The following is a 15,396-nucleotide window of genomic DNA, read 5'->3' as shown; positions in this document are numbered from 1 at the left end:
CAAATTTAACCTCCTACACCATTTCACTGTACCATAAATAAAGGTGTTATTCATTTTTGTTGAATCAGACATCTCTGACAGCTTAGTCACATAATGTACTGATATAGAAGATACACCACCTACTGCATCTTGCTCAGCATTGTACATGCAGGGAAACAACTCTGGAAGCCCTTCATTGTCTTCAAATTACAGTCCACACTAGAGATAAACAGAGCGGAGGAAGGCAAGGACTGACCCTGCAATCAAAATTAAATTTGCAGCCTGGCATTAGCACTGAGAGTTCATCATAACCCACAGAATCCATTTAAATGTATATTCATAGGTTTCCCATTTTTAAATGCATAATCAAAACACTTTCTAGTACTCAATACTTCACCTCACACCAGAAGGCAGGAGTACTTCACAAAGCAATTTGTGGCATTTTGGAAGGGTTTTTTGTGCAGATCAATAAACCCTGGAGTTCAGTTACACAATTTCAAAAGGTCAGTAAGCCTTTTAATTTTTTTTCAGAAAATCAACTGTTCTTAGGATCTTTATCTTGTTCAAAAAAATGTACCTCACTCCATGCCTGTGACAAAACAAGTTTTTAGTAATCCTTGACATTTGGCAGTACACATGAAAGCTATGTCAAAACTACATTTGAACCCCAAGAAACAGCTGAGCCTTTAAGCCACAGGAACAGCAAATAGTTTCACAAAACTTAAAAAGAAATTGCATAAGCAATCTGAAGGGAAGAACTACCCATACTTGACTCAAGGAAGAATAATTAGAATTATATCGACTATAGAAAGAAATATAACTATATCAGAATTTTTCAGCACCATATATCTGCTCTTTAGCTCAATAAACTGTTAGGGGTAAGGCTGAAACTTTTATCTCGATGAATATTCTCCCATGAGTCTTGTAAATTCACCAAAATCTGGAGTAACCTGATGCCAGGTGTATCCATGTAGGGACAATTCCCATAGTTCCAAAAGACAACAAAAAATATCTTCTGAAGATAAACCATGGAAATAGAAGTTTCTGTCACCATAAACATTAAGTCCCATACATTATTAGATTACAAGGAACAGAAAGAAAATTTTAAGTACTTTTTAAAAGCTATGCAAGGTGTTCAGTAAAAAGATCAGTATATGTCAAACTTATTTGATGAGTAGCTAATGCAGGGATGACTGAATGTAGGGCAAACATTTTTGCTTTCTACTGTGGATATGCAAGTATGTATGTAAGTATGAAAAGCCTCACAGAATGTGAAGAATTTTTACACAGCAGACAGGAGGAAAATGTTTTAGAATAATCCATTTGAGGAAGGAGGAGAGAATGAACTCTTTCCTCCTTTTTAGTAACATCTTAGTTTCACCTAAAGGTCTGAGAAGAAGCCCACGGCTGCTGTGCCAAGCACTCTGCCACTGTGGATTTGCCACAGCCCATGGAACTGGATTCTTCATCCTCCATTCATCCTCATTAACATCCTGAAATACTTCACATGAAGGATGCCTGCACTAAAATATGTATTATTTTATTAAATGTCTCCTTGTTTACCAGGTAAGAGAAGTTCTCAGCACTGGCAGAGCAGCTCTCAATCAACCGGTGCCTGAATCTGTATCCTAACTACAAACGTGCTTTTTTTTTAAGTGAGCATGGTTTAAACTCTGCATCTGCATTTCTCAGCTGGTCACATTATTGAAAACAGGACAAACCAGTCCCAGATATAAGGGTATATAAAGCATTTGGACTTCTCCTAATTAGAGATCTGGGGGATTATATTTCAGGTAACATGTAGTGATCACTTCCATCCTGAACCTATCTGAACAGCCACAGCCCAAAAGGACAAAAGAGCCCAGAACAAAGATGAGAAGGAGAAAAGGCAATCTCAAGCTTCCAAGGGGCAGTCTGTGCAACAATCTCCGGAAGGACTTCGGGGCTCACCCACCTTAGAACAGACATTTGTCTGGAGGGAATATTTTACCACCATTTGAGATCAAGGAGGCTGGTGAATGGTGAGGGGGACCACAACAAATGGACCTAACCCAAACAACCTCATAATAGAAACATTCTTATGCTGCAGGGAGAACACTCATCAGGCCTACAGAGGAACTGCAACTAAGCCTGTTCTGACATGTTTTTTAGAATAGGGACTGATTTAAACAAGTGGTTTCCTTAAAGCAAGAGCTTAAGCAGTAGAAAAAAAAAATCAATAGAAGCATTTATCAGGAAAAGTCAAAAATCAGTTACTTTTGATTCAAAATGAACACCATGGGGAAAACTAGGTTCAGAGTACATCCTTCTGTTCAAGCAGAATTAGAATTTATAGTGGAAAGTCATGTAACATAATTGGCTAACTCTTAGCATGTCTTTCAACATCAACCTAAAATCTCCCTACAAGTAAAATGCTATCAAATTTTATTAGTAGCTACACACAACAACAACAAAAATCAGTAAACTCTGTGCTAGAGATAAATGGTATTTAGCTGATCAATAAACAGTAACTAGAGCAGTTTCAGCTTTGTTTGGAGACTAATACAACGGATAATGAGAAGTTTACAAGACTACAAAAATTGTTTTTTAACACATGTTTGTGTAAAAATAATAGTAACTATATTAGTACATTATTAGCCTTGAATACACATACAGCCTTGGAACAACATGCAACTTACAGCAAGAGGAAGTCTTCCATAGTGAGAAAAGACTGATGAAAAAATACAGATAACCCAAACTTTTTTTACTACATTTTTTACATTTTTAACTCACTGATCAGTCTCACTTCTTTCACCTTGCCTGCTGTCTCCTCTTCCTCATCTCCAGCCTACTAATCCCTTCAGTTATCCCTTCTGAAGTAACTGGCCTGAGGTGATTAACAAATCTTCAACACCTGTTACCTGCAGGTGTTGAAGATTTGTTAATCACCTCAGGCCAGTTGGGCTCACCTGTTCAGCAAGCCTTCCCAAGAGGAACACAGGTGAGCAGGGTTCGTGCTGTTGAATAGATTCTCTGGGGGAAAAAAAAAAAAACAGTGGAGAAAAAATGACACTTCAGAAACTTGGAAATGACAGATGTTCCCAGATTTCTATGTAAAGCTGGCAAATCTTGGGAGTACTTTCATCTCTTCTGTCCCAAAGAGATGCAGAGACAGCACAGGCTAGAGGTGACACTGCAAACTAGAGATTAACCCACCTATTCTCCATCTGGGCACCAGTGGCAAAGTGCCATCAAAAGCAAACAAACCACTTCTTGTCCACAACACAGGAAGGACATTGACCTGTTAGATGAGTCCAGAGGAGAGCCACCAAGTTCAGATCACAGGATAGAGCACTTTCCATATGAGGAGAGGCTGAGAGAATTGGGATTGTTTATCCTGGAGTAGGGAAGGCCTCAGAGTAACCTAACTGCAGCTTTCCAGTCCCTGAAGAGAACTTACAGGAAAGATGGGCCATGACTATTTACAAGAGCATGAACTGACAGGACAAGGGGGAATGGGCTCAAATTGAAAGAGAGTAGGTTTAGATTAGATTTTAGGGGAAAAATTATTTACTGTGAGGGTGATGAGGCACTGGAACAGGCTGCCCAGTGAAGTTGTAGATGCACCATTCCTGGCACCATTCAAGGTCAGGTTGGATGGGGCTATGAACAGCCTGGTCTTGATGGAAGTGTCCCCTGACCATGGCAAGGGGTTTGGAACTAGATGATCTTCAAGGTCCCTTCCAACCCAAACATTCCACAATTCTATGATTCTGTGATTTTCCTATATTCTCTGTGCTGCTTTGGGTGTGTCCACACTGGCACAGGTGCAGAGAGCAGGTGGCACAAGGCAGTCATAAAAGCCATGCTGTGCTTTCTTGCACATACCAGAATGGATATATTCAGACATGGATTAGGATACAACAGAGGTTAAAAGCTACAGGACAGCTGGACAAAGAAATCCTACCAAAACAGTACAACTGGGTTGTACAGATTTTTTTTAGCAATCCTCAGAAACCTTTTACCACCATTCATATGTCAGAAATTGCTTTTTTTTTTTAAGTTTCTCCAGCCTCCTTCTTTGCATTTATTTCCCATCAGTCCTGTTCCTTTTGCTGAGATACATGGAAATGATGGAGATGGGGCACTGCTCTCATACCCAGCAAGAGTAAGACAAACTGGCAAAGGAGTCTGCCCAGATGAATGTTACTCTGTGAGCAGAAACTTCCACTTGACCTGAGAATCATATTGTTTCCATGCCTATATGTCCATATATTTTCATTTCCCATGCCAGAATAAGCAGAAGGACATTTCCCAGTCTCCCTGAGGACCTCTGACCTCACGTGCCTGCCTGACATGCACCCACAGGATTGCTGTCCACCCCAGGCAAGCAGCAGCAGCCACTTTCACTCAAGGAATACAGCACAGTGCAGAGTTCAGTGATTAATGAATGTACTACTGCAGAGTGCAAGGGACCAGCAAGTTCCTTCCCTCCTCCTCAGGTGCAGGCCCACAGCTCCCATCTCCCAGCAGCATGAATGTTGGCCCAGTCAGCCACAGTTGCTCTGTCTTGCCCGACTAATTCTTATTGTGCAACAGTTTCCACAGGAGAGTAGCCTCTTTATAGCACAGGAGTCCACTACTTCTGTCTTGTTCTGTCTCAGGAGACACGGGTTTGATTCCTCCATCTGCAGAAGAAACTAAAGTTAGAAGTAAGATCTCACTATAAGGTCATTCCATAAACACAAGGGGACACTGGACTCATCACTTTGGTTAAACAAAGAGAGAGGACCAGTCCCTGCTGGTTTTTTGTTTTGTGGGGTGGGGAAGAGCAAAAAAGGGGATGAATCGATGTCTGATCTCAGGGCATTGAGATGCTGAAATCCCCAGGGGATCTACCTGAGGGAACCTGAGTTTGTATTTTAAGGAAAGCAGTGTAAAGAACAAAACAAAAAAGTACAGTATGTTCCTCATATCCTGTAACCACTGCCAGTACCTACATGTTGTGGTTTCATTCTCAGGACTATTGCCTTGAGAGTAGAAGTGATGAAATTATGTACAACTTAAGAGACTTTTCTGTCCCTCAGGATTTTCTCTGTAATTCAACATCTCTCTCCTGTAATGCTGCAAAAATACAAAGGGCTTTTTTATCTGCACAGAGAAATGGGCTGTCACAATACAAATAGTAATCTGACATTTGCAGGGCAGGATCATGCCATGTTTTGCTGAATGGCATTTTCATGGGTCTTTTCATGTACTACTCTTGACTGAACCTGGTAATCAAACAGAGGGAACAAAACAAGTGCATACTGACTAAACCAGTGCTGCCCCTCAGCAACCAACTGTGTTTGCATGGCACAAAACATTAACTCCCTCCTGTTCCCCTCAATAGAAAGAGACTTGGAGCATTTTCCAGCATACAGGGGAGAGCACTTAAGAGGTCAAACTCATCCCCAACAGACTGATGCCAGTGCCACAGCAGCAGCTGATTCTAAGGAGAGTATTTACCTGAGAATAGAATTTTGCACTGTTCTCTTCTTCTATTTAATTTCAGGTAACATTTATGGTCCACAGAAAGAAAAAATAAGGGATTTTTGTTGTAACAATCCCAAACATCCAGCTATGTTTTCCAAAGATAAATATAGGTCCAAACTTCCTCCCCCACTTCAAATCAGTTCCTAAACAGAGCATTAATTATATGCCACTCTAATGCAAAAATAAAGGAAAAATAGCCCCAAAGATACCAAGCACACATCTCCATAAGATGTTTCACTCATATTTAAGGGGCCAAAAAAAAAAACTATTTTACTGAATACATGGACAATAACTCACAGCATCAGAATTAACATAATTAATTATAATGGATTTCTTCAAAAGGGAACTTAGTATAATAATTACACAAGGCATTCTGAATGGGAAACAAAGCAAACTACAAATTTCAGAGGTTATTTTATGCAAATACTGTAGCTGTAGCATTCTGAGAATTCCATTGTAACCTGAATTGTACACTTCTGATACTATGAGTAATTGCCTACCCGTTTATTTCTAATAACCTATTATTTATGTGCAATTTCTTTTATCCTTCTAAATGCTATGAACCCATTTAGAGAAACCACCTACATGACAACTTACCAATTATCCATATAAAATGTTGCATTACTTTGGATTAGCTACATATATAATTCAATGCCAACTAACTGTTGTGTTCATATAAGTTAGCAGAAGTCCATGAACCCCAGCAATATAACATTGCATTTAACTCTAAACAACTATTTCTAATAGAAGGTGATTTATATTTAACCACCCCAGAACACAATAAAATTGCACTCAGTTTGGCATTAAAAAGATTAGTGAGTGCAGGTATCAATATTTAACAAGCAAATAACAAGTGCCATTTTCCAGACCATCCCCAAACAAGCTCATTCACTGCTTCACTCTTCCAGTGCATCAATATTGCAGCCACTCTCCTATGTACACCCATGAGCAGCTCCATGATGCCATGCATTTACTCACCTGTTCACCCCTCAGCTGGCACTGACATTTCACAAATTGGCTTAGAGTGGGCAAATTCTTGGTTTCCTGACATCTATTGCATCCATGCTGTGGGACTCTGCTTTCCTCTGGGTCACACTGCTGAGCATCAGTGTCACTCAGAGGGGCTGGCCCTTGCTGATGTGGGCCCTCAGAACTGCAGTAATCATGACTCCCAGAATGGAGCTGACTCCTGCCTGGCTAGTTTGCTCATGTCCATGTGCAAACCACACAGCAAACATTCAGTGTGCTTCTTTTCAAGCTCCTTTTGTCTCTTTGAGCTCACCATAAAACTGCCATAGCATCCCAGTAGCTCCTGTGCCCAAGATGCTGTGCCTGGCACTGCCTTGGGGACAGCAGGGCAGCTGTGGGGTGAAGAGGGACCTGCCAGAGGAGTGATATGCTGCCACAAGTAGGGTACACAGGGAGCAAGCAGGATTCAGCCCTGGAAACCTCCACACCTTCTGAAAGCTGTACCTCAGCTATAGATTGTCTTTTCCTTCAATCCTCGATGATTTAATGCTGGACTTTGAACAGTTTGCCTTCTGAAGCAAACTCAGGCTAATTCTGTTATCATTATTCTGGAGGGTCTGTCATGCCAGCAAACAGCTTTATATTTACAGCATTTAATAATGATACTTATTCTACTCATTACATAGTCTTCTTTCTATATTCATGCACTTTTCTTATCTTTCTGTGCTCTTGGGCTTCCAGCAAACAGTTCATTTGTGGACAAAGCACTTGTATGGCCCTCAAATCATAAACCATAAAACATGGACAGTGAAAAAGGCAACAGAGGCAAGAGAGACCTGGAGGGCCTGACTGTCCAGAAACTATGAATCACCCATGTATAAAATACACTGTCTGTCTCTTGTGCTTCAGATTGCTGAGTTAAAATGACAAGTCAAGGCACGGGGGCTGGAGAGGCATAAAGTGGCCTGCAAAAGCAGTTAAGTGCCACAGAGACATTTGGACTTGATAAGAACAGAAGATTGTTTACAGCCCTGTTTACTGCTGACCATGAATACTGTGCTTTGTGTACAACAAGGACCTGAGCAAACCCCAGCACTTTGACACATTTGTTGCTCTGCTGAGACTCCGGAGGGCACAGACACCTCCCACTGGCACCATTGTGCAGGTGGCTTTCCCAAGGCTTTCTGCTCCAAATTACAATCTCCAGCCATATGGGGAACACACTCATCAAACACATACAGCCTTCAAAGCCAACCTCCCTCTGTAGCCTCTTGTTTTTATGTGGTCCTGTTCCCCCATATGCCCCCACGCTATGTTTTTCCTCTCTCTGGCAAGAACACAGTCAGGCTTTACTGCCAGAAAAACCCTTAGGAGTTTGGGATTCAGACAGAATGAGGAACCTACTGAGCTTTTCACCACCAAGTGACCATTGCTCACCCCAGGCAGGCTGGCACCCTCAGTTGCCAGGAGGGGAACAGACTCCCAGCTGTGTTTGCCCCAGCTCCAAGAGCTAAGCTGCATCTTTCCAACATGGAGAACAACTTCTGTCACCTTTAAAAGCCAGCCATGTAGCAGAAGAGAGCCCAAGAGAGAAAGCTCCTGCAGCAGGAGAGCCCCAAGGCAGTGGGCTGTGGCAGCCATGGAGTTTTCCCACTGCTCCCAAGGCAAGGGGAGAGGGGGTTTCCCACTGCAGCCTCCTCTCAGCGTGGTGAGGGCCCTGGGTTCACACCTGGCATGAGAGCGCCCACCTGGTGCTGCAGGGATGGAGGTGCACTTAAACCCAGCCTCCACAAGGTCTCACCACATCTGCAGAAGTTGTTCCAAGAGCTGTCTGTGAGAAATAAATGACAAAGAAGATTATAAGTGTTCTATTTTTGGTTGCTTGCTGTTTTGGGGTTTTTTTTTAACATTTATTGGGATGTATGTCTAATGCCTAAGATTAGTATTTCCTTTTTTCCTCTGAATATAAATACATTGCCTATGGATATATCAGAAATACACAATAATGCAACTATGAGTTATTTTCCTGCTGGGGCAATGCTAATGAATATTCTAGCAATGAAAATGGCTTTGCTGGCTTGTAAAATATAAAACAGCAGGGAACTCACTAGAGACCCCACAAGCATATGTCAATAAACTTAAATTATTCACAAGTACACAAGCCTCCCAAGATACCAGCTTCCCAGCCCCCTCTCATTTCCTGACTGTTCCCAACTGCCTCACATTTTGAGCAAAGTCAGACTAATTTTCTGTCTTCATCAAGCCCATCAATTTCTTGCAGAAGCCAAAAAATCTTGTGAAAAACATTTAGTTCAGATACAAACTAAATATTTTATTGGCTAATACTTCATATATCCATTTGACATGCATTGCAAAGTGCAATAGTAATACAGGACAATTGGATCTAAGACCATAAATACCTGGACATAAATGACATTTTACAGAGTGCTCAGTTCAGACACAGCACTGGTACAGTGTGCTCTCATTCAGAACGTTGCTGTTCTTTGTTTCTCTCCTCTGCATCAATCCTGACAATATTAACATCTGTAGCAATCACTAACCACTCTCTTTGTGACACAGTGTCAAAGTGCCAAGCTCTGCTGGGTGTTACAAGTAAAACAGAAGGTTCTAATCCCCACCAAAAGTCCTTTAGCCAAAATTCATATCAATGTTTGGACTTCAACAACAACAACAACAACAAACAACTAAAAACCAACACATTAGAATATAAGTCCAGGCATCTGATGTCATAAAAGGATTGTGATTGTTGCATTTCATCCCTTTTCATTATAAATCCATTAGGCACACTTTATAACAGCCTAGTCTCAAAATAATTATTTGATGTTGCTGTAGATGTCATATGTGCCCTGTGCTTTTACAGCACTTCTACTGTAATTCAACATTAATTATCTTTCCAATTTATGTACTGCATAAAGCTGCAATACAAAATGCTCACATTTTACAAATAAGAAAATTGAGCTCAGCTCTGTCTGCTTTAATCCCATTTTACTTTTATTATAATTCAATACCAGAATTATTCTTCTTCTTGGCTGAGTTATTGACACTCTGAACACACACAAGGGAACTATCTTCTGCATAGGAAAGATACATTTATTTTTTTTCCAAGAGAAGACCTTCAATTTCTTTTTCAATACTATTTAGATATAGTTTCCTGCTTTATGATCATTACTGAATAACTCATAAGGAAAACTGAGGTGACAGAAGTACTAATAGAACAGCATTTACCAGTTACCATAAATGTAGACACCATAAATATCTACGACTGCTGGAAAATGGTGTGATGCAGATTACAAATACAGAAAAAAAGGTGATACCAAAACTGTGGTCAAAGAATGGAAAATACCTTCTTATTTAGAAGCTGAGTGATCCAACATATTCCTTAAATGGTGCGTGTCAAAAATACCATTCAAAGTTTTACTGCCGAGTACCATAATAAAAAAACATAAAAGCTAAAATATATAGAGAGCATAACATATAGAAATGGAAAATACATATACAAAATTGCTTTCTGTATTTATGATGGAAAGAATATATGGTGAGTTTCACAATGAGGAACTTGATTTTACTGCTTGTTGGTTTAGCTGCTGTCAATAGCTGCAATCTTTGTGAGCTACTGGATTTGACCTGGTGAATAATGCCACCATCTCAAAGCACCTCACAGTTCTTTTTCATCCTGAATGTGCTGAAGTGCTTGAGGAAGGTACAAATTCTCCCTTTCTCCAGTGACATTAGGTCCAGCTTTCTTCCTTGGTACCCCAATGCATAATTTTTAACAGAATCAAACCTGTAACACACAGAAAGCTGCAAAACAAATCAGCTGACACTCACACTCACAAATTTTATATTCATCCTTTAATGCCCATCACTAGCTGGCAAATACTGAGTATGTGAATATGCCCTGGGAAGAATGAGACAGATGAGACAGAAGGAATTTTAGAACATCACCTATAAAATATTCCCTCAGATAGCTAAACAGCCTCATTCTAAATAACATTGCTGGTCAAAAGGTCTATTTTTCAGAATATGTTTAAGAGCAGCCTATTTAGGATCTTGAGATAGGATTTCCTCTTGACCTGTTTTGGAATACTTCACTGAACTTAAAGTGCACAGGCTGGCTGTTACTGATCTATCAGTAATTCAGACAACCAATTTTAACAGGAAGGCTCCTGCTTCAACACCATCCTTGACCAAAGCCTTTTGAACTGTGTGGCTTTTAACTGCAATAGCTTTGTTTGTTGCAAGCAGACACTGCTCTAAGCTGCAGTCTACCTTTAATCTAGACTTTGGAGAGCTCACAATTAGGGGTTGTCCGAGGTTCTAGACTGATCCATGGCTAAAAACCACAGATCAATCTGTGGAGCATCTGGATTCTGTGAGTTAACTGTGGTCCATAGGCAATCCCAGGGGTTATTTAGAAAACCCAAGAAGAAAGATCTGTGGAGACACCCAGTCTACTGACTATCCCCAGTAGTCACAGAAGCCAAGATAAAACTCTTCTTTGTTTTAGTTGGTGCTTAGTGCATACCACAATGGAGGTATGGTACTGGCCCTTGGGGTGTAATCAATTGAGATTCCTGAAGCACAATTGATGTTTCTTAAACAACACCCAACATTGAAAATTACCCACAAATATTAACCATCTATTGATCCAAATTCCTGTCTGCCCAAGACAAAGAGCTACCATTCACCACTCTGGCAAAATACACACAGATTTACCTTTATGGAAAAGAATCAAGCCAACAGCAGCATGAGTCTCCTGAGCTTTAACACTCCCTGGCTGGAAAGTGTGCCTTCCTGCAATGGCCTGGATCTGCTCAGCTGTTGGTGAGAATCCAAAGAAGGCAGCTATCTGCTTTACACTGGCACTCAGGTTCTGAAAGCAGTACAGTGAAAGCAAGATGTGCAATATGCTTCCTCTAAAAAAGGGAGTTACTCACTTGGGATGCTCATTGCCATCATCTGCTCATTTCATTCACTGTTTTCTGTGTTGCATTTCTGTTTTCTGGAGCTTTGCTTTGCTTCTGTATAGCCAGACTCAACTTGTCACTAAAATCAACTGGATTTTGCTTTTTCAGAAACCTGTGCCATTTCCTCTTAATTTCAGCAGAGCCCATTCATTTCAAGGAATGGGCTCAGATGTGTTTTGGCTGTCAGTAAAGAGCATCTGCTGCACCCCTTTTCAGGTCTTCATATATTATGACCATAATATTCTTATCTTCAGTGTGTTTGTTACAGGTGACTGCAGGATCAAAACAGGATCCCCAGCTGACTGTAAAGAAGAGAAAAAAACATCGGTGTGATCTTTCTTTCTAACTGGTTACGTTTTTTCTGTACAACTGAAGAATTACCTTCTGCTGCCTGTTAGTTACATCAATGCAGACAAAAAGAACAGCTTGTCCTTTCTGTGGTACTGTCTGTACAGGAGAATGACAGAAGCTTCCTCTGAACTTCTGTAGGTAAACAGTTGGCACACATAAACATTAATTTCACCATGTCCTTCCCTTCTGTGACTATACTGTCCTGTAAACATCTTTTAACAGACAAAGCCTGACATCTAAAATATGGGTTACTAAAGAGATATTTGGCCTAATGTGGAGAAACACAAAAGAAACAAACTGCCATTTTATTAACACTTTGAACCCTGCAGCATTTCCTCCAACATTAAGTGGCAGAATGTTGACCTAATGACGCGTTCCGGCTGCCATGCAATTCCCTCACCCTTTGCTGGAAGAACAAATACCCAGAAGCAAAGCATCTTTTGGACATTTTCCCCTTCTGGCATTAAGCGGCTCCCATACTGTGACATATGGCCATCAGGAAATTAATTATGGCACAGCTGTTTTCCCACTGGTCCCATTCAGTTGTTTTTAAAATATTTTTTCTGTTGCTTTTTCAGCTACAATCAGTATCTGTAAAAATACAGATCTGTCATGAATCCTGAGAAGAACCCATCCCTGGAGCTGTAACTGGGGAACTTTGTGTTCCATTGTTATGGAAATGGAGAGCTGAAACAGCTGTATCTTAAGGGTTTTGAAACAACACTACTATGTGGAGGGAGAGAAAGAGGCCACAATTTTAGATCACTCATCTACCCTGGCAACCAAAGTGAGAGAATAACCAAACATTTTGCAAACAATGACATAGTGGGAGTACAAAATATTTTATTAATAAAGGCATGTAGAACAAACTTATAACATAATCATAATAAAGATCTTATCACCACTTCTAAGATTTGTTTATGTCATGAAGCCACTGTACAGAGATGTAACTGAGAGACTGTAATATTGTCATTTAATACTATCCCATAACTACCTGGGAAATATTAAGGAACCATTTGTCAACCTACTGTCAGGAAAATCTCCTTTATAAAACCACAGCTGTTACAATCATCTCCCATTTTTCAATAATTTTCTTGAAATCCTTAAGAGACTGTAATCCTCAGAGAAGCATAAACATTGCTGAAAACACATTGTTACATATGATAGAGATAATTCATGCTGTAGAAATAGATATATGTATGTATAAAATATTAGGAGAAAATCAAACCTATGTTTGTAACCACTCTGGCCAGGAACAGCATTCTATTCACATTATAACCAGTTCCCCGATGGACGGCATTAAGATAATATCAAACCTGTTACCGTATGAATGGGGAAGCCCTGGGCCATGAGCTACGTTTGCAGTCACTCTGACCAGAACGGAATTATGCACATGGTAACCGATTCCCGGACAACGGAGACAATACCAGATCTGAATAGGACAGACTGGAGCTATCGAGGGGGTTTCCTCTGGCACCAGCATTTGGAAGATATCATCTGGACCTTCCTGGAGATGATTAATGGAATGTCTCCAGAAGCTCACAAGACCATGCTCCTGGACTGATTAAATCTACGGTACTCAAGGATCCCATCACCTACTCCATGTGAATACATCTTCTGCCTGGGTACTCAGACACTCGTCCGGGTCTTGGACACTGTCCTTGTCTGTTCCTGCACATGTATGGATTCAACTTGACATGCAAGGGGACACAAAGAAATATGTGGTCATCTCTGCCTCAGGCAGAATAAACTGTACATAAGCTGGCTGGGAAGAGCACTCAGGGTAAACCTTAGGGGGAACGCTGTCACTCTGTCAGCAGGAACCCAAGGTCACCCAGCGGCTGCACCCGGGGCTGACGCTGTCTTGGCTGTGGTGGGATTTCGAAATTCTCTATTTTTTTTGTTATTCAATCTAATAAATCTCTGTTAAATGTTTATTAATTTGGCTACAGATTTGATCATTTATAACAACATTATACACATTAAACATTTTTGCCAGAAACTCCACTCATTCTGCTGAGGGAAGTGTCTGCCTCTCTCCACTGCCCTGGGTGAAGGGCAAAGCAGAGTCACTTATTCACGGTCACTGCCAGTGCATGTCCCCAGCTGTGCCTGTAAGGCACGTGCCAGAACAAGTGCTAGAAGAGCTGCTCCCCAGACACCTGCATCCCTCCCCACCCCTGACCCTTTGGAAGGCATCTTGCAGTAAAGCCTCCCCCATGCCACATGCTCTCCCATGCTGCATCCCGTTCCAGCATGAGCCTGTGGCCGGTTCCTGGAGCTGCACCTCCGAGCCAGCTTCCCCGAGGCTTCCGTGACCCCCTGTTTGCCCCTTTGCTGCTCTGCCGACTGCTGGCAGGACAGAGCAAGGGCACAGGGTGTTCCCCTTGACCCACAGCAGCCTCCCCGTGTCCTTGTCGGGAAGTGTCCCCCGCGATTAAGTTGTGGAGCTGACATTTTTATTTCTGCCTGGTGGTACTATGGCTTGGTGGGTCCAAGTGTCACATCAGGGGTCAAGAGGGAGCCCAGCAACTTCTAGTTTCAGACTGGGGCAGGTAATCTTTCCTTTTCATTCTTTTTCCTCTAGTCTTGCCTTTCTTCACCTGGCATACAGGCTTTTCCACCAGAGTGCCCACCAGGCAACAAGGTGCTGCATTCCTCAGCAAACCACGGGGAGCTGTGTGCCTCCTTTCCTACTGAACAACTGGCAGTGGTCTTTAGCAAAATATTCTCCTGCTGAGCTACCACAAACTGTCTGACCTTTTTTTCTTTATCTACTCATTCTTTGGCCTTCGCAGGAGAGGTTTACTGAGTTACTAAATGTCAGAGACAACCCGTATCATGTCTCCACACCTGAACTCTTCCAAACTCCGGGAGAAATAAAAGCCAGTACCAAGATATGACAAACAAACTCTGTGTAGGGTCCAGCAGGAGTTTGGACCCAAACCCAAAGGGACTGTGGGCTCCTTAAAATAAAAATGCATATTTTACATTTTGTGCCTGCTCCTTTTTATTTGGCCTCTTACAGTTCAGTGCTCTGTCTCACAGCTGCTATAAATTCACCCCAAACACTACAGGCATACTTTTTAAGCCCCTAAATACACTTGTTTCTTTCCAGATCAGAACTTGCCAAACAATGCAAATTCTATATGCTAAAGGAGACCCTGACCCAGGACCTTCTCTGGTTAGAGCCACAACTGCTACAATGATAATGCAATTAATTCCTTTCTTAGATCCATGTTTTCTCCAACAACCCTAAGCTTCTGCTGCTTGGGTTGATCCTGTTCACTTAAAATCCTCAGAGCAGGAATTACTTTACTAAGAAATCCCACTGAATACAAGCAATACCTGCAAACTCAGCCACCAGGGAAAAGAGAATTGGAAAATTAATCACCCTGTAAGAATGAGCAGCAAAAATATTATATCTAATCTTACAAAACACTAGCAGAGGTGGGGGAAAAGCATCTTACATAGAAAATTAAGCCCTATTAAAAAGGAAAATCTGAAGAGCTTTTATTTTGGCAATAAATATTTCAGTCCCATAATATGAGTTAATAGCAATATGAATAATAGAAGACAATGAAAATGCAAGGAA

Source organism: Molothrus aeneus, chromosome 3 (genome assembly GCF_037042795.1).
Source record: "Molothrus aeneus isolate 106 chromosome 3, BPBGC_Maene_1.0, whole genome shotgun sequence".
Lineage (NCBI taxonomy): Eukaryota > Metazoa > Chordata > Aves > Passeriformes > Icteridae > Molothrus > Molothrus aeneus.
Note: the sequence above shows the minus strand (reverse complement) of the source record.